Below are 21,950 nucleotides of genomic sequence, written 5' to 3' on the forward strand. Positions count from 1 at the left end.
TTTTAAAGATTGGCATTCCTAAAGCGTTTATTGGAAAGCTATTTACATAAATATGATATTAAGTTCTATCAAAATAAATTACTTCGTTTTCAAACCTACAACAGTATCTGTAAACTACTTTTTGAATCATTTAAATCGGGCATACCATTTGAAAGTTATCATAATATAAGTTTAAAAATTCTCAAAATTGAAAAGGCTATTTTATATTTTTTGTAATGAGCCCGTGCGCAGCCGGGGCTTATATCTAGTTACAATATATTTCTTGAGTGCTTCTGTTGCTTCTTAAGACAATTGTCAATTTTGGACATATTGTGCTGTGATTTTAAAATAAATGTGAAAGCGTTTAAATATATTAATAAAATAAATGCTCAGGTATACGTTTCTTTGTATTATTTTTGTCCGATGTCTCCGATGTTATATAAGGTATTGTCATGAGACTGGTGTGATAGTTGAATTTCATTTTTCAAGCAAAGAAGAAGTAGACAGTTTTTCAAGTAACTTGCAACGCAGTTGTTCTAAACAGGCTTATCTTAATCTCTGTCCCTATACCGAGGTCTGAGGGGCATGAGAGAGAGGAAGAGTAAAGAAACTCACTTTTCAACTTTAGGACCATCTCGAAAGTGATATTTTTAATTTGCATTTTGAAGACGGACATTACGATTTCATTTTCTCGTATATATTACTTATGCTTTTTTGTTACCTTTTTTAGCTAAAAATGAAATAAAACGATTTTATAAAGCCATCGTGGACAGCAAATATTTTTGGCCAACTTTTCGTTCTAACTTCCGATACCGAATAGATGAAAGAAATTTTTTTGTTGTGATAAATACTGGTTAATCAAACAGGAAAAAACACTTTGTCTTCAGTCATACGTTAACAATCTTTTTTCTATAATTATTATAATGTCTGAGGCTATATGTCTAAAAATAATTATTTTAAATTACAAAATCTGATTGACTATCTATGTATGGATAGTAAGTATTATTATTTTTCGTTATGAAAACCTTTAACATAAATAATATTTAACGTTTATATAAATTGAAGTTAAATTTATTGCTTCTAACATAAATTTAATTAAAATGTAACCGAATTAAAAATATCTTGAAAATGTTATATGATAACTTGACAATGAAATGATAAAAAGGGTGTGTTAAAATATTTTAAAACACGTAAAAAGAGGTAAAAGAATGATTACATAAAAAGACCCGATAAATTCAACACATTACTCTGTATGCGTCAAGAGAAAGCGTTCGTCGTTCTTAAGAAACTCAATTCTCATGCAAGGCACGTCCACAACGAATTTACGGTCGATTCATTCGATATTGGATTATTAGGCATTGATCCTTTTAAAATTTCTCAGCTAATTCGTTTTGCAATGTCGCCGATTCGCAATTTCGTTGAACGAGAAAATAATGCCGAACAGCTGAATTACACGCTGGTCGAATATTAATTTATATCTTTTTTTGTAATGCTTGTGAAGCTCTTTATAAACCTCCAGTTATTTGATATTTTTACAAGAATGTAACGAAGGTTTTGGGATATTACGACACGTTTTTTATTATTTTAAAACTATATAATCTCGAGTTTCCGGTTCCCTTACAGTTTACAGCAACATACAGGTTTCATTTAAATTAATATACGTGAAAATCTTCGATATCATTTACAAGACTTTCTCAAACGAGTTATAGGAAAAACATTTCAATCACTCACAAAACTCTTTCCAGTCCAAGCGTCTGTCAGAAGACTTTTAAGGATTTTTCTATGCTCTTCTTCTTATTTCTATAAAAATTAAAAGATATCTGTGACTTTAAAACAGAAAATTGTACATAAAATAAAGATATTAGTATGTATGTTTGAATATCGCAATGAATATATCGTTTTATAAAAACAGATTTCACTAAAAACATTGTTCATAACTTAACTTAACTGAAATTATGTAATATCACATTATATTAATTATTTTTATTCATATATTTCCCTCTCTAATTATTTACCTTTACTTTATTTTACAAGTACATTAAATTGTTGTTGAAGATTGCTTTCGTTACGAATTATCAAACTTTTGGAAACAATAGAACACTTTTAAGGCAAACAAGGACTGAAATAGAATCAAATTCATAAACATGTAGGTTTTACAAGAGCATGTCAAACGCATTCTGGGAAGCAAGACAACTTTTAATTAAACTAATGCTATTCGTGAGAAAATTAACAGTAGACATAGGAATGGGAAACGGCTCTGGGGCGGATATCGAACTTTCGAGATTATTTCTTAATTAAGGAAAGTAATTTATTTATATTACTATCAGACAACAGAAGTATTTATGATTTTGGGTAAACAATTTTTACAGGGTTTTGTCTATTTTAATTTGAATAGACAAAAATTTAAATTAAAACAACAAAGCCTTGGTAATATTTGTAGTAACGACTTTCAATGAATTAATGGAAGAATTAAATTAACCTTCTATTTAATTTTATTAAGAGATTTATAGTTTAATTACTAGTGACATTGATTTTTAAATTAATTTTTCTCTTTAGGCAACGCATGAATAAAGTTTTTTTTTATGTAAAATGTTGACTCCGATAAAAAAGGATGGATTTTGTTTCGATTACATTAATTATAAAAGCTCCTATTTGTTTTTGTTAAAAACAAATTTCTAAGTAATTTCTGTTATCAAACATGAATAATGTTGTAGGTGATTGAGCAAACCCAAAATGTATCGACTTATCATAATTGAAAATTTTTGATGCAGTAAGAAAGAGATTTGCATAAATGTTAATATATGTACGTGTTATTTGAAATATTAGTGTTAAAATTTAATTATTATTCTAATCATCATCATCATCAGCTTATCGGAGCCCACTGCTGAGCAAAGGCCTCTTCACACATGGAGAAGGATAGAGCATTAATCACCACGCTTGCTCAAGACGGGTTGGAAATTTCAATCTTATAATTTGAAATTATAAGACCAGGTTTCCCCACGATGTTTTCCTTCACCGTCTGTCAGTGGCGTTTAAATACTCTCAGAAAGTACATATGACTCGGAAAAGATCACTTTGGTACTTACCAGGTTTCGAACTCGCACCCTCACTTATGAGAGGCGGGCTTTTCATCTCCAGGCCACCACGACTTGTATTGTATACGTGTATGTATGTATACTTGTAGTTTTATTTTATTCTTTCACATTATTATTCTAATAATATGACAAAATAAAATAAAAATCGTAATGTCGATACATTTGATATACAACACTAACCCACATATGTAAAACGAAACTGAAGAAATTAATTTATATATTTTCAGACTCCGCTAACGAATCATTTCAGCTGCTCCAGTAAACAAACACACAATCAGAGACTTTCAGCATACTTACATGTTTGAAGAAACTTTAATATCTCATTACAATATTTGTGTGAAAATGTTAGGTTATTAAGGCGCTAAAATTCAGACTTGTGTGATGAATTTAAAATAGGACAGAAGGATAGGAACGCTATGAGAGCATATATTTGTATAAGTTTTAATTTAGTTTTGATATGCGTATAGTATTTTATATGGAAGTCTGTTTATGATGGAATTAAATATATAAAAGCTCACGCTAACACAGTCTGGATAGTTTGGCAAGTGATAATAGGGTGAGTTCTGAGCTCGTCTCTTTATGAACATATTTGGTAACCTAATAATGTATAATTGTGTTCATTATAAAAGTTTAATGACTATTATATGACTTGGGAGGAGGAATCTTTAGAAGCTGTCTGAATTAAATGGCCCATTTATTTGGTTTAAACAAAAACAGCTTTAGTGACGCGATTTTTGAAATTATATTATCAAAAATTCAAAAAACCATTGGCACAATTAAATCCTCTGGAAATAGGGCAGATCAAAATGAAACTGTTGTATAGGAATGAGAATTTAAAGAGATACGAAGGTGGAAAGGCAATATCTGGCATCTAACTACTTGGCAGACGCGAAGTATTCAGTCTGTATTGCCTTCTGGCTGTTGTGAGAAAATTAAATTACCCCATTAAGTGCCTGCCCCTTAGCTTAAGACTGCTTCACAAGAGAATTCAAAAGATTTTTTCGCTGGACAGTGTTAAGGATTTCGCCGCATTTACCGACACTTCTGCTTTTAAATCTTCTGTAGCCTTAGAGTATAAATATTTTTCTTTATAAATCTCTTTGTTAATAATTATGTCATACCCACTTTGTTTTTGACTAACAAATGTGTGTTTAATGTGAGAGATTGAGGCAGCTTTAAATTTATAGATTCTTTGTGACATTTGAGCCATTTTAAAATGTAAGATCAGTGTACATTTAGTTCAGTATAACAACGCTTTATGGTTTTTAAGTCAATCGTCCAGACTAAATAATGTTCCTCTAACTCTCCTGCGTACATTAGAGGCATCTTGTATTCCTTGTTATGCCCGTAACGGCGCTCAATTCTTACATTAATTATTTCAATGGCCTTATCTTTTGATTGTCCTAATAGCTTTCAAATAAACGCTTTTATTATATTAAAGCCTTACTCTAATTAGTTTGATATTATAATTTAATTTTAATTTTATATAGGATTTAATCTTTGAATGTAATGATTATAGCTGGAATATTTTTTTAATAGATTTAAAACTAGTTTGCCTTTTAAATAACTTAGAAAAGTTAGAAAATAATATGAGGGTTGTATGAATTGAATTGCAATAAGTTTAATTTAATTATAAAGTGAGCGGAAGGTTTTGTTAAGTCACGAAATTGTCAGGTTTAAATATGATAATATGTTTTACTAACACTTACTATTCTGAGGTTTCTTTTATCATAATTTTCCTACTTTCCCGTTAAGTTTATAAAAATTTGTATACATAGATGTTTTTAAATTATTGTAAAATTCATTTTAGACGCACATCAATGATTAGAATTTAGCACAAATTGACTTCTGTATATATTTATCGGATTTATTACAAATTCGTTGTTTTTAAAGACACACATCAGCATCGTTAACGTCAGTAACGTCCACAATTTCAGTACGTTCCATGATATTTTAAAATGAAACTTCAATTCTTCTAAATGTATTGTATGTATGTATTTCTCGAATATTCTATATTCTTCAGCGGTCCGCACTCACTGGGCTGTAGGGAGCCCAACCGTCGTATTTACACCAAAATTCAAAGATAGTTCTATTCTTCGTCTAAATGGTTTTTCATGATGAAAAGCAATGAGTTTTTATAATTGATGACAGCCACAAATTATTGTCATATTGCATCCATCATTGCTGCCGATAGCGCCGATATATGTTTTATATGTTTCTATGGAAGGCGTAGTTAAAGTAATAAATGACTATTATTGGAACAACTTCATACTGATTGTTAAAATGATTTTTCAAAGCCGTCATAATGTGTGTATATCTCAGATTATCCTGCACGAAGTTTGTAAGTTTCGGTTCCGTGCTTTTGCATAACTCCGGCTCTATTGAGCCGTGTAACTTAAAATAGACGCTCGGACGGATCTTGTGTTCCACACTGTTTTCAATATTCGCTTTTTCTAACATTGTTAGTACAAGTGGTTTCCGTTGCTTTCTTTTTTTTGGATTTTTGTGTATGAGTTTCAGCTTCTGCTGTGTTTTTATTTGACTTTTTTTTTTATTATAAAAATATACTTCTTAGCAAGGTTTCTTTTACAAAATATATAAGCTGTTGGAAAGGAGATGGTGTATTTATTGGAAATAATAGATATAATACTGTTAATTTATATATAGTGGTTACTGTGAATGCACTTAACTGTGTTCACAGTTTCGGAGCTTATGCAAATTTTTCGAACATTATATAACGGATCTTTTACACAAGCTTAACAGATTTAGTGAGTACTACGCTAAACAAACAGTTTATGAAATTTTACTTCAAGTTTGACAGTTATTCTGATATGTTCGTTGAACTGAAATACAATAAAAACTTTTGGTAGTTACAGTCCTCTTTGACAGGAGCCATGGCGTTTATTTAATGGAATTAATATATATTTATACTGAATTAATATAATATTATCTTATTAGTTTCATTTTTGTTATTTATGCAGTATTCAGAAATGCATTTATATCAAAAATTATAGAAAAAAAAAAACAATTAATAGAGGTTATTAGTGCCAAAATATAAGTTTCCAAGAAAACGTTCGCTCTCTAACGAATAATATGAATAATAGTTTAATATATTTGAATATATTTTAGTGAAAGACTTCATTACATCATCGTCGGTATCGAAAATCATAAATCAGAGATACGTCAAACAGTCCACTGCTAGCTCATTAACATGATTAATGTTCAATGTCTCGATTTTCATTATTTTAATACCAATAAAATAAAATCGCTGGAAACACCAATCAAAATGTTATCAAAACTAAAATCTTTCCAAAATATTCAAAGTTTATAATAGAAATCTCCATTAATATATAATACAAGTAATAAATGCGGTGAAGACTCAATTACCGTGGGTCGTTAAACCTTACAGCACTTCAGGGCGCCACTCAAACTTAACCGTTCTAGGGCTTAGCCGAATTTAAATATCTAGAAGAGATAACATTAAAATAATGTATGTAATATTCAACGTTTCTGAACTAAAATTAATCAATTCATAAAATATATGATGCAATTATAACATTCAAATAAATTATAATAAGGTTTCTCAACAGTGGATTACAGATGACCACTTCCATTGTCTGTATTACGTTTGGTCATGCTAAAAGATATCGTAATGAAGCCACCCAGCGACCGTCGGCTACAGATTGCCCGATAACCCTTCACATATACACTTAATATTCATTTTATACATCATTATTCAATTCCTTTATCCTCACCATTAATTTATTTCAATTAAGCTTCGAATTATTTTCCGTTTGATTTTTTTAGTTAATTGTATTTTGCGTGTTATTCGTATCTTTATAATTATGATTAACAAATGTTAGAACCTTTTTATTTCTAGTTGTTAGCAGTTTATTAGATGTTTTGAATAATCAATAAATGTACAAAGTAAAACTACTGTTCATATATTACCTCTACCCTTTTTTAGTTATTTAAGTCAATTAATTTAAAAAAAATACTCTTTTCTTTCTGCAATAAGAGTGAGTAAAAAAATATTTTTAACAATATTTCTGCCTATTTGTTCTCAATTAGATAAGAAATTAGCGGAACAACATAGGCGTATGTCACAAAAGAATTCTATTTCACTTGCAAGTTGAAATTAAAAGCTTTGAGTTATACTTGTATTTATCGAGTAAATAAAATTTTTCCTCAAAATACATCAACTGGAAAACGTTTGATGTTTGATTCGTTATTACGATATTTGCTTCGGTTTGTGAGTTATGAAAATAAAGCCATAAAACACAGAACGTCTTGCGAGGGACAAGTCTTGAATGTGGTTTAGTTTGTAAGGATCTTAAGGTTATTTTTCTCGCAAAAACTAATAAAGCAAATTTTATAAGTTGATGTTTTATTTGTGTGATATAGAAATAATAAAAATGACGATTAATATTCGCAGCGAAAGCCCTCGAGGACAGTTTTAATGAATCCCATTTTTCATTAGAATTCCCTACCGTCCTAGCAACAACACCCCGCCCTGTAATCCCTTAGAACATGTCGTTTGAAATATAAAACAATACCATAGAAATACGTCGGGGAAGATGAAAAGTAATTCAAATAGCAGGCAAACCAAGCGGGAAACTGTAGTAATGACGAGTCAGAATTTTCTTGCTTTCTTTTCTAACTTGACATTGGTTTCATTACACTTTTAACCCACTGTTCAGGGAACGTATGCAAAAACTTCGAAGCGTCTCTCCCTCAGTATTATTATTGTAAATATTTTTTTTCCACCTTGGAAGAATTTAAATTGCTCGCGTCTCTTTTATTTCACATTTAATACATACGATCTCTCTCCACTTCTCATCCCATCTTCCATTCTGTGATACTTGATTCTGCTTTAATTCAAATATTTGAGTTAAAACGACATCCATTTAATTTTGCCAATTAACGATGAAATCGAGAGACTTCTCGAAATAAAACACGGCTGTATTTTTGTTTCTGGAGCTTTGATTACTTATAATTAATATAAACAGAGTCGATTTTAAGTGAACGTGTCTAATATTGTCGAATCATGATTCTAGTTTTATTTTTAATGAACTAAAACATGTTTCGTACATCGGACTTTTAATACTTGAGCCGGTACAGTGTGTCGTACAATAAATTATGTATACAATCCGTTTCAAAGCAATTCTAATTTTGTTTGCTACCTAACTTACTCCATGCGGGTGTTACAAGTTTTATTGTTTTAAGTATAAATTTGCATAATAATTTTATTTGTGCACAATGGTATATACGGTTTCGTAGCTTTTCGTTATTTATTTTGCTATTGTTGTAAAATAACAACAAAACAACTGGCTACTGAATTTGAAGAAATCGTATTAGTCATGTGTTGTTTTGTAAAATGAATTTAAATTATTTATAAAAATAAACTTTGTTTTAATAAGATTATTCGGAAACTAACCGCATTTTAGTAAACCTGAGCTCTTAAAGTTATATAACATCCAATCTTCAATTAATTGTAATAATAAGGTATACTAATAAAACAACTGACAAGAAGTTAAGAGGTTTCACTTAATTAAAGTAAACCAGTATACTGGCTACCTTGACCTGATTTTGTTAGTTAAGGTTGTAGGATAATGGCCATGAATTCTGAACAGCGTTTCAAATAATATAGAGAGGAGTTGAAAAACAGATATGGATGTATAAATTGGAATAATGTGTTCTACATCTTATATCTCATTTGGTTTCTCAAAATTAATTAATCAAAAAGCAAACTACAGTTGTAATTCGTTATGCCGCGTATCTTACCAATTCCCTGATCTCTTAATCTTTAAATTGTTATGATTACATTGAATTTCAATGAATAATTAGTAATATTTATAGTGAATTTTGAACAACATGAAACACACCACCTTTTATATAACAACTGGAACAGAAAATCATGACAAGACCTTATGGTAACAGACAACATTTTAGGACATTGTTTAGTTAGTTTAGAATTAGAAAATCTATTTTTTATTATGTTTATACAACTTTGTTAGAGGAGATTTTTTTTTAATTATCTCACTTTATTTATTTGTAAAAAGAATCCTGGTTTAATTATATTATAATATCAGGTACATAAAAATATTTCTTTGATTTTATATGCGACTTAGATATAGTATTGAATACTATAAATTAAAAAAAAACAAGTTTATTTAAATATAGGGTAAGAAAAATATGATTTTCTGATTAGCAAAACTAAATTTATCAAAGTACAAGCACAAACATTTAAACGCACAACTCTCTCTCTCTCTCTCTCTCTTCAGCCATGTGAGTTCCACTGCTGGACATAGGCCTGCTTCACCGACTTCCAAGCGATTCGGTCGGAAGCGGCCTGCATCCACCGTGAACTCGCGGCCTTGACTAAGTTGTCCATCCATCTCGTTGATGGACATTCGAGCACTTTTCGGCCCCAACGGCCATTTGTTCTCTGGGCTATATGACTTGCCCACTGCCACTTCAAAAGAGCTAATCCGTTTAGCTATGTCGGTGACTCTAGTTCTTCTACGTATATAATCATTTCTGATTCGATCCTGTAGAGAAACTCCGAGCATAGCTCTCTCCATAGCTCTTTGAGCGACTCTGAGTCTGTTCATAAGCCCTTTGGTGAAGCACCACATTTCGGATCCGTACGTCATCACTGACAACACACACTGATTAAATACCTTCGTCTTAAGGCACTGAGGTATTTTGGATTAAAAGACGTTACGGAGCTTTACGAACGCTGCCCATCCGATTTGGATTCGACGATTGACTTCTTTCTCAAAGTTGGACCTTCCTAACTGGACTATTTCGGGGTTTTCGATCTGAGCGCGAGTAGGTCGGAGCGTGGACTTCATTAAATGGGACCGTTCCAGTTTAACGTGTATATTCAACGTGCCTCTCACAATTCGGTGATCATTACCGGTTTTCACCCTGTGAATCACTGAGACCTCATTGAATATTCGTCTCTTATCGGTCATAATAAAATCTATCTCATTTCACGTGGAACCATCGGGGTCATCCAAGTCCATTTTCATTGAGGCGGCTTCTAGCAGAAAGAATTTATCACAAAGAGTCCTTCTTTCTCCAGAAAATCCGCCAGCCTCTGTCCTCTAAGGTTCCGTTGCCCATGCCCGAAGTCACCCACCTTCAACTCGTAAACACTTTTCCTACCTAGCTTCACATTAAAGTCTCTCATAACAACTTTGAAGTGAGTTTTGCTAGTATGCATGGCCCTACTAATGTCCTCATACATAGACTCTACTTCCTCATCTGGGTGTGACGAAGTCGGCGTATATACCTGAATGACCTTCAATGAGTACCTCTTAGATACTCTGAGTGTTAGGTATGCAACCCTGCTCGAGACACTGTCGATGGTTGACATGTGGACGAGAGAGACTTGTGGACGAGAAATCCGACAACACCTTGGGATTGTTGGTCACCCTCTCGGTAGAAGAGCAGATTACCAGATTTCAGGGTTATCGTATCCTGGCCGTCTCTACGGACTTCAGACAACCCCAAAATATCTCACCGTAATTTACTCAATTCTTCCTCCAGCTCAACAATCTTCTCGTCATTCCTCAAAGTGTGTAGTGTTGTGCGTTGCCAGGGCCAGTGGTCGTTTTTGGTAGCCAGGAATCTGACAGGAATTCTTCGCAAACCTAGCCCCATCGTTACCGAGATCGCTACCGTATTCCGGGCTAGTGGCGTTCGTTGCATTTGGTCATCATGCGGGGGGAGTTGCTAATACTCGCCACGCTTGGCAGACGGGTTGGTGAGCGCAGTATAGGTGGCCTGCTCCGGGAAGATGCTGCTGCCCATCTTCCTGGTAAATATATCCCTCAGTCGCTTTCTACGACACCCACGGGAAGGGAGGGGGTAGTGCTATTCGCAATGCACATACGTATAATGAAATCTAAGATTTTCGGATACCCTGCGTTTCTTATTATATTATATCTAAAGACGAGCTGATAGATGCTAACACTTTCATCTCGTCTGCTCGCGATTCTTGTTGCTGTAAAGTAACCGAAACGTCGGGATTATGTATATACATAGATTTTAAATAAAAACCAAGTAGTATCTGAAAAACTTAGTTACATCTAAACATTTCCATATGTTAATGTTATCAAATATTGCAAATGCAAGAAAAAGAAAAGAAAATAAGTTCCTTAAAACATTACGTTTTTGTTTATCACATACTTATAACAAAACTTTTTGCACTTGCATCGCGAGCTAACCGAATGCATCGGGCTTATTTAGATATTATAATATATTTGTATTAAGTATAAATATTATAATTAATGTGTAAAAGCCTTCAGTGAGCTTATTTCGAGTGCTGTTTGTGTGTAATAAACAGCGGATCTCAGATTTGGAGTAGCTGTAGTGTCACAGGACGCGCGTGCGAGTGACGCTGAACAAACATCACTGTAGATAGAGACTGGAGGGATTAGGGTACTGGCACATTGGGTTTAGAATAGCGGGAAATATAGCTAATATTGGAAAATGTACATTTGAATAATATAGTAAGGCTATAGGTCATTTTCATTAACGTAAATTGAATATTCGCTTGACATTTGTAAATCACGTACGAGTAATTGAATGTGAAGTGGCTACAGTATAATATACGGTAGAGTGGGTGCCAACTGGCAGACTAGACCTATCGTGTAACAATACGATGCTTTTATATTTTGTTACTTCTTAATATATTTCGTCTGTAATAGTTTGACTATTGCTTATTAAATTCAATAATTATTATATTTTAATAAATTATATTTTCTGTAAATACAAAAGTGTACATTCATTCATACTTACACAATTGAAGATAGGTTCATTGGAACGAAATTTTTATAGTGATTTTTTTATAGTAAAACGTTTAATTTATTCATAAAACGCTGTATCTTATGGAATGTGTCCTGAAGCTTAAACTAAGAGCTATATTGCTCTCAACTCGTAACAACGTCGTAGGTGAACGATAAAGTCGATATAGCTTGTTTAGGGGTCATAATATCTTTGGCTGCATCCCCTCCCACGGGACTTCTGGTTATCCTATATCTTATATAGTATTTGCTATTGCCGAGAGAACTGTAAAGTTTATTAGCTCTCGGAATTTACGAGTATTTCATACTTTAAACATTTAGCTGCAGAAATACTTCATTATTCGGAAGAGAAAACGTCAAAAACAGAAACCGAACGGTTCAATGAAAACGCAAGCTAAAATCTGCACACAAAGGTGTAGGAACTTAACAATTACAATATACTATAGTAATATACAACAAATGAATACATAACAAACGAAAATCCTCAAACGCACTTTAACTACAATAAAATATTTATTAAATAATAATCAAGTGTAAGGAAAATAATTCATATTAAACATATTTTAAAGTGTAACATTTTTTTTATTCAGAAATTTTCTTCACTTGTCACTTTCCAATACGTTTCATGATATTTTAAAATGAAACTTTAATTCTCCTAAATGATCTTGTATTTCTCGAAGATTCTTCAAAGTCACATTCTTCAATAGACCGCACTCCTTGAACTCTGCTGTCGTGAGTCCAGACGTCGTATTTATACCAGAATTCAAACATAATTCTATTCTCCTTTTGAACAGTTTTTGATTTCTTTTTACTTTTAACAATAATTATGAATACCAATAAGTTTTTATAAATATTGATGAGGTGCCTACGTTTTATATATTATGATGTTTTTAATGTAAGCAAAAATCACATTCCATATTGGCACTTAGAAACAAACCGATATTCGATATGTTACATACTAAATAAATAAATTATTATATTTCTGTCGACAGTCGCTATCGGAACTTAGCGCTGTAAACTCGTCTCAATGATTAAATTGTAAATTATAATACTACAATATATATATACTAGATTGCCTTTTCATTACATCAACTATAACACAATTAGGCAAAATGACAGCCTCAAGTTATTTTCATGTTGCATCCTTATTTATATATATATATATTGACGCTATCAGCTATGTTATTTACTACATTGTTCCATATATAACATTTCAAAAGCGAGAAAAGTTTCTTGAATTGTTTTATTAAAATTACATTTTGTTTTTGTGACATTTGTCGTTGTCCCAACAAAGTGGATGATCAAAATTAGAAATATTATAATCTCTGTATATCTAATTAGGTTTTGTTATAAGTTATGGTTGAATAGTTTGTCAACAATTTATCGCTGAAGCAGCAGTTGGTTAGACCAATTGGCAGTCTTAGTAATTAGACTTCTAGTTTTTCAACACGATTGGCATTGTTGAAAATAAGATCTATAGCAATTATTGGGACGAATTTTAGGAAGCTGGAAATAGAACGAAACCTTATACGTATTTTTCTAAGTCGTAATATAAAACAAAATTTGTCACTTCTTCTGGGCTTATCCATTACAAAAAGTTATTTTTATTTCATATACAATCGTAATTTCTATTGCAGGTACAAGCGATTCAAAAACTACCTTGATATTGTGAATTCAATTCATGCGGCAATCGTTCATCGAGCGCTTTTTTACAATTTATTTCAAATGAATCAAGAAAGTTCTGTCACTCACGTTAAATCATTATTGATTTGGGTCTCTGGCTGGGTATAGATTCGTTCGAGAACCAAAATCTCTAGAACGAAATCTTTGGAACCAAAAGTAAGCTTTATTGTTTTCACAATACCTTAATCAGTTTACTATCTTTCCAGCTTTTTCCGTGGAATGCCCAAGACAGCATACTTTCATAACTTTTACCTTTTTCTTACAAAAGTATTGAAGAAAATCCAACGAGGAATGCCTTAAATTTAAAAAGATCGATCTTGGAATTTTTAATAAAAACGGCCGAACATTCAAGGGCAACACAGTAAGATCAGTAATTTTCTAAATGGTTTATGTTACAAAGACCCGGTTATCAACCGAATCAAATTATGTATGGAATAATTAATACAGCGTTAATTAACGTGTAAAATTAACAATAGCTCTGCTTAATGGTTCAGACCATCCTGATTCGATGTATATGTATTTCCAGTAGGATTTTCATTAACTTTTGTTTCAGTGACACACACACTAAACATTATAATGAATGTCATAAAATGTGCATCATTGATATTAAACTGTATAATAGTTGTTAGCATTTAAATGTCAAAACGAAATACAGTCTGATGCTAAGATTTATATCAACTTCAATGCTTTGAACAGTTTGTCTTTCCCTTTGGGGAATCTGTGGGATACTGTGAACTCAAAACTGTCGACTTACTAAGTTATTTTACTTTACTATCCATAGGAGCTGTTATTGTGCCCCTTTGAGATATTTTATGTGATAGGAGCGGCGTTCATTAATTTAATTGTATTGAATATTCGCTTGTATTAATATCTACATTATAATTGGTATCACTAAAATGATTAGTTACTAAAAGATAGTAAGTACATAATCATCTGTCAGCACTTCTGTCTGTCGTAACTTTTATTAAGTAACAGATAAACTGATTGTTTATGCGAAGCGATAAAACAAAGTTAAACGAATAATTTAATTTAAATGATGTTTTAAATTCGCGGTTGTCATAATCGTTAGCTGGAACATACGGCAATAATACACTATGAGCGTAATTATTTTGGAACTTAGCCAAGACCAACTAAGAATGGAGATGCTATTACAAATTCACGTTTATTTTACACAGAGTCGCAGACGGACTGATATTTTTTTAGAAGATTCAGTGTTTTCTTCGTACTGTTATATAAGATAAATATCTATGTGAATGTTAAGCGAGAGTCATTAAGTCATTTGAAGATTTATTCTTTAAAATAATCATGGATATATAAATACAGAGCTTTTAATAGTTTTTGTGAATTGGATATGTTGTAAACTCAGTTAAGTTTGATTTTTTTAAGAATGCTGTAGTGTTAGCATTTCAATGTATATTTCTTTAATTTCACTTACTTATATATATATTTTTTCCATCATAGATTGTCATCCGGTTTTTTCCGACATATTTGATTGGTTCTAACGAAAACTAAAGTCAAATAAATGTTTTCCGAACCCGCCATTGTTAGGCGTCACTGTTTATTAATCAATCAATAATTTTTAAATATTTATCGACATGTTCATTAATTAATAGTGTGATTGTTATCATTAAATGCAGAATCAAATTTACTTTAATCAGCGTTTAATTGGAGTTTTAATCAAACAGTTATTATCTGATGTTATAAATTTGTTTGTGGTTTGTGAATATTAAACGGGCAGTAAATGACAGGTAATTATATTTTTTATTCAAATAACATGAATACTGTATGTAAATAATACAAACAGAAATTGTCTTAAGTGTGCAACAACTGAGGAAATATTCTCAGAGAGTGCGAGCCGCTCAATTAGGTCGGCGTTTTAGCTATATCATAAATTCTTAGGGGATGTTGTTTAAACATATACTAAGTATTCGGCATAACGCTGAATTTCTCGCAAAATATGTATTTGTATATCATGTCTTCTCTGAATTCGTATTGCTCTCACAAAACCCAAAGGTAACCTTATCCAGATATATTTCTTGATATGATAAAATATTTTTAGATAAAAACAATTTGCTCATAAGTGATCTGTATAATTTATACCATAAATAAAACAATTGTTTAAAGTTTGAATATTTCCATATTACTAATACATAATAGCATATAAATATTTTTTAAGCTTTTAACATTATACTTATATCCTAGCTCTTAATACCGAATCAATGTACGCCAAAAGCCAAATTGTATCCCCCAATTACGATGGACGTGGAAACGTTAAAAGATCAAAGAATTCGAATAAGGTAGGGTGTGGCGATATCCTCGTAATTACGGCTGATTTATTTAATTACTGTTGTAATTTGTAATTCCAAATGAAAGGGGATAAGATTACAAGGTCCGTATTAAAAGCTCCCGCCCTGACGCTTTCGGTTGTGAATCTATTTGTACAATTGCTTATTGTTAATTCATAAGTAAAATTAAATTTATTTGGTTTTTTATAGGTTGATGAATTTATTGTCTTGATATTTATCTAAGATTAAATTTTAATATATATTTTTTATGTTATGCAGTTATGTGTATGTATTTATTATACTGAAGGTTCAAGTAAATTGCAAGCTTCAATCAGTGACTTTGTCTATGGACTAGTGAAGAATTTGGATAAAAGTCTATATCCAAATAATTTGAATAAAGAATAAAAAAAATTGGTCTTGAATATTCGATTATTTTTGTATTCTGACTAAATAACATTATTTATTACTGGAAATTTATTGGAAATTGGTCATTCATTGGAAATATATTTGATGTATGATGTGGTATGGATTGGAAAAACGTGGAAATACGTAGACGTTTTTAAATTTAGTTTAATTTTAAGGCTACAAAGTGCCATCTTGAAAAATTATGTCAGTCCCAGCCGGAGGATATAAGAAAATGTAAATATATTTTAAAATATTTATTAATATGACTTTGAGAAATAATTGATATAATATTTGTTAGTATCTTTTTATTGATGTTATGTCAAATGTGCTCATAACACCGATTAATTAATGTGTAAATAAAGAATCGGTACTAGTTATAAAGTGTGATTATTTAAAAAAATAATGTACAGCAAAATTTTTAATCCGTCTTAATTAAGGATCGACGTGCTTTAAACGATTTGGGATCTGGACCGCAAACTGCCGTGCCACGCACCCGTCACTCACCGAATGACCGCTTTTTAAAATACTATTTCTTTTATAATTAAAACTGATTTATACATTATCATTGCGAAAAATAAACATGGCTTACGAAATTTACGACTATATATATTTTAAATTTATTAATTTTTTTTTCTTTTAAATATTCTCTCGGAAAACTAGAAATTTGTATATGTAATATAGTAATATCGGTTGTCAAATATCTTATTTCCGCTTTTTGCCCTTTATGCAACGCTTTATAAAAAGTGTTGCAGTGATCGGATTTAATTCAAATATGCACCGTTTTGTACGATAATCTGTTTCCATCTAGATGGAAATTTCATAATACCCCTCTCGTAGAAGCCCCCCTCCTTATTTGCGAAGAACTCGGAAAGCCACTTTTCACAAGCCTCTTTTGAGTTCAACATTACACTACCAAGGGCGTTCACCATCGACAGAAACAGGTGGTAATCACATGGCCGGGCTATGTCCGGGTTATATGGTGGATGCAATAAAAACTCCCATCCGGGCTCCCGTAATTCTGACGAGTCGAATAATTATTTTATATTTTGTCGTAAGTATTAAATTTACGTTCTAAACATATTTATCGCTTTATAAAACGCTATCTGATTAAAAATACCAATTAAATGTCAAAATAATAATATATTGTTAAAGCATATTGGTAATTAGTTGTGTAGCTAGAATGCTATCACATCCCCAGCGAGCACTATTTAAAGTGTTAGCCTCTAGCGATGCGCTCCCTGTATCAAATGTATTTCGATGCCAATTCCATGTTAAGTTTCACCTGTATTAATATTTACAGTATACCTTAAAGGAACGATATATTGAATTCCCAAATTGGACGTTTTAAATGTGAGAATCAAGCGGAATATATAATATACATTAACCTTTTAAAGTCTCTCTTATAATGAATTTGCTTGCATTTATTGAATATTCGTTTAGTATATTTCTGCCATAACATGTATCATGTATTAAAATTACACTTTCTTTTAAAATATTTGTTGAAGCAATAAAAAGGATATCTTATTTTTAATAAACACACCCGACATAGATACATACTGATATTTATCAGATAAAATTGAAACAATGAAGCCATTTGATGCAAATGAGATTCTTTTTGAGAAAGAAAGTTTATTTACAATTACTGTTAAGTGAAAGCTGTAAAGTTGAGTTACGAAGTGTTTAAGAATAGCTCTGAGGGAAGTGGTTCTACACTGCAACGCATTCAGCATTCACAGCCCAGTCAGTTGCAAAACAAATTTTCCAAAGACTTTTTCTCACTAAAATGCTTTTTAGTACCGACTGTGAGCGGACATCAAAGAACACGAATGTACCGCGGGAAAATATCTGCAATACTTTTATGAATTTTATTTTCCAACTAATATTGAAAGTGTTTAAATTATAAACTTTTTTTTACAAAGTGTAAAACAGTTTTCCGATATTTAATTACAGCGATGTTTATCAGTTGTAATTCTTTATGATTGTACGAATAAAAACATAATGTATTCATTAATGTCTGCTCCTTCAATTATGGTTTGTAGAAATATAGAAAGTGTAGATATTTTTTTATTTCGATTTTCGTTTTTGATGAATAATTAATGAGAATTTTTCAAAGGAATCCTTACCTGATTATTTGATGTAGACATTTTATTTAGTACAATTACGAGCGAAAGCGTTGTTGCAGAAAATTTATATTAAACACATATTCTTTTGATTGTTGATTCGAATTTTTATAATTTCTGTGAGACATTATAATGTTTTTGTAATTTAATTAGTGTGTACTTTATTTGCTCGACTGTAGACACTAGACTCGTAAATAGGACACTTTGATGTTAGTATTTTGAGGATAGGAGAATCGGATGAATGCTATTTGCGCAGACGATTATGACTTAGGTCTGTTAATGTACCATGAAGTGATCTTAAGATAATCGTTGCTCTAAAAATGTTTCATATCTCGAGCCCTGCTTCCATTAGAGATGAATCACTGATTAACTGGTTTCAGACATGATGATTTTGATTTAAAGACGTTTCAATGGAAGTATAATAGGATTAAGTTACAAGTTCATGACGTTTGAATGGAAATAGGTTACACGAAATAAGTGAAGCTATAAGTAAAAAGAAAAAAGAAATCATTATTTGATTTTGAACTAATAAGGTAGAGCAGTAGCAAATATTTGTAATCGATATAAAATGTATATTTTCCGTCTATAAAATGGTTGTATTAACATACAATTTTAAACATACCCAAATAATTTGAAGCGAAGCGCTTCATTAAATCGAATGGATATAACAAATAGGTAAGCAGAACTGTCGTTGAATAAACAGTTACATAGAGAAACATAACAATACAGAATATTATCAATGTATTCCGAGAGACCGTTTAAGAATTCGTGGTGACATTTATTTTATTATACGAGCTATACAAGTTGCAATCAGCAAAGTACACACCGATTTTATATACACTTAACCTCTGAGGTAACATAGCTCTTGGAGAACTTCCAAAGAAACTATTGTCATGTGGCTCAAGTATAAAAATTTACAGTTCAAAAACTCTATACAGAATTCAAATTATGTTTTATCGATGTTCATGTATTATAGTAACTATAATGATATGAAAGTAATTTAATTTGAAAACTATTAATTATTTATTTTTCAAATCATTACCTTAAAATATATCGATAGATGTATATAATGATTTAGATTAGAAGTTAATTTTGAATTTAAAGCGAGTTTAGAGTATCACTTTTAGTTGTCTTCACCTTTGTACCAAACGTAGATTTGATTGCTGCTCGCTGTGCTTCAACGCGACCATGTTGTTCACAAAATTCACTAGGCTTTAAATTTGCGTTATCCGTGTACATCGTGGGTAGTTTCAATACACTTTTCCTTTCCACAGTACTCTGGCCATCACTTACGATGTAAATATCTTAATAAAATATTCAGTAGGTTTAATGTGACGAATGAACTTTATATTTACAGTTTAATTTCAGGCGTTTAATAAAATATTGGTCGTCACGAGCACTCTCACTCTATTATTGTTGTAAATAAATGCTTTAAAATAAACTGCAAAATCGATAGTGGTAGCCAAAATGAACGTTTCATAAAATTTATTCTTTATCTATGATTTAAAATTGTTGTAATAAATAATGATCTCAGTAAAATTTAAATGTTACGTAAATGTACTAGGTTTCATAATATAATTTAAATAACATATATTTTTTAAGATACATTAAAATATGTGTAGTTTTGCCGCCAGCGTTACGGTGTATGTAATAAGCTTGGAGCGTCCTTAATTCTGTTTATAGTTTATAGTCTTGCTTTATACTACTTAATACTATAAGATATTGCCCCAACGGACAATTAGTTGTGTTTGGAAACAAAACAAAATAGTACAGTGAGTTTAATGAAATTATAAATTATTATAATTGAAATATAAAATCTTTGTATAAAAAAATCTGTTCTTTTAAACTTATTTAAAATATTTATAAACGCATGATCCGCAATCTTTGAGTTTTCGCTTTATTGTTTAAAGTTTTTCAAATTATACTGAATGTGAATGCAAAATGTGCGTTAACTCACTTGTACATGACCGTTCTAATTCATTAACAGGATTTGAGAAATGCCAAGTTAAAAAATTACATTCAGCCACCAGATTTATGATTTAGAAATAGAAGACATATTATATTATATACATATAGGAATAGTACATTCTTTAGATATTCCTCGTTTTATATGTTCTAAATATCTCTCATATTTAAACTGGATATTATGGTAATGTGACATGCAAATCGTATCTTATCAATGATTCATTTACGAGAAGAGTGAAACAACTCTTAACAATATACAGTCATCACTGAATACGATTTCCAGACGATTGAACAAAAAACTTTTTGGTGGGTCTCGTTAAAAATATAGGCCAGCCCTTGCCAATGGTATATTTTATGGGTTCTCAAAGAAAATCTAGGTTGTAAAGATACTTTATGTCAGCAGTTTTTATGACTCAACTTCTCCCTTGTTTACATTTGGCTTTTGATTAAATTACGGAAGTTGTAAGTCTTCAAATAGGATATGAATTTTGTTATTCGATATTTAGTACGTCTGATTTATTTGTTGGTACAGTAGGGTATGTTTGGTGGGAAAATTTTACGGAATTAGAGGTCAGAGGTCAGGAGGTTCAGAAATTTTATACAGATGAAGAGTTTAAAATTGAATTTAAACATCTTTAAAAATAATAAAAATCACGTAATATGTCAACCTGTTGCTCATATAAGTTTCCATTGTCAATAATTACGCTTTACTGTTGTAGTAGAGTTATATAACTAAAGCTTTAAAAAAAATCAGTTTTCAAAAACGAGCGCCATTTTATTGTTTATTTTATTAAAGTATAAAAAGAAACAGGTTTTTAATAAGAAATGTTTAAGTCGTAAAAGTGTGAAATAGTAATGCATCAAGCTTTTATTACTGAAGTCTGAAGCGATCAAGAAGCAAACAAAAAGATACTAAAATAAAAATGAAGCAACTCTACTTATAAATCAAGCTATCATGCTTCGACAGTAAAGAGAAATAACGAAACTTTGCCTCTTAAAGTTACTGTAACCTCAATACTTTATCGTTATTTTTTATATTTAAACTTACTGTTGAAGGTCTATTATAAGCCAATAGTATTTTAGTACTTCGATATTTTATTTTATCGACCAATATCATACATTATGATATCATTAACATTTATAATATTCACAAATAAATATTGGAAGAAATAAGAATTGAAATATCATAATACTTGATATATTTATTTGAGGTTCAATTAAACACAACCTTCTATAATATCCGTTACATATATTCGTTGTACAGTTTTACTAAAAATATAATAGATATACATATATTCAGAATCCTTACACAAACTTATACAGATATAAATTTATATGTACAGGATTATCAATATATTCATATATGAAATATTTTCACAGTAGGAATATTAAGTATTGAAATACTAAACTATTAATACGGTTGATGATCGTAAAGTATAATTCTCTTGATACCACCAGGCCGTGTTCTCGCATAATTTAAAGTCCACATGCTCTACGTATCTGGATTCTGTTTATTCACATTTAGACCGCTGCAAAGCGCTGCGACAGCGACTACCGCTTGAAAATCATGTATTATCAATGTGAACACCTTACCAATCAATC

The 21,950-nt window shown here is 31.0% G+C and overlaps 1 pseudogene; it reads right to left on the reverse strand.

The window, feature by feature from the left end:
• Positions 1-9,354: 9,354 nt before the first annotated feature.
• On the reverse strand, positions 9,355-10,895 carry LOC116769173 (craniofacial development protein 2-like; annotated as a pseudogene).
• Positions 10,896-21,950: the final 11,055 nt, after the last annotated feature.

Source organism: Danaus plexippus, chromosome 5, assembly GCF_018135715.1.
Source record: "Danaus plexippus chromosome 5, MEX_DaPlex, whole genome shotgun sequence".
Lineage (NCBI taxonomy): Eukaryota > Metazoa > Arthropoda > Insecta > Lepidoptera > Nymphalidae > Danaus > Danaus plexippus.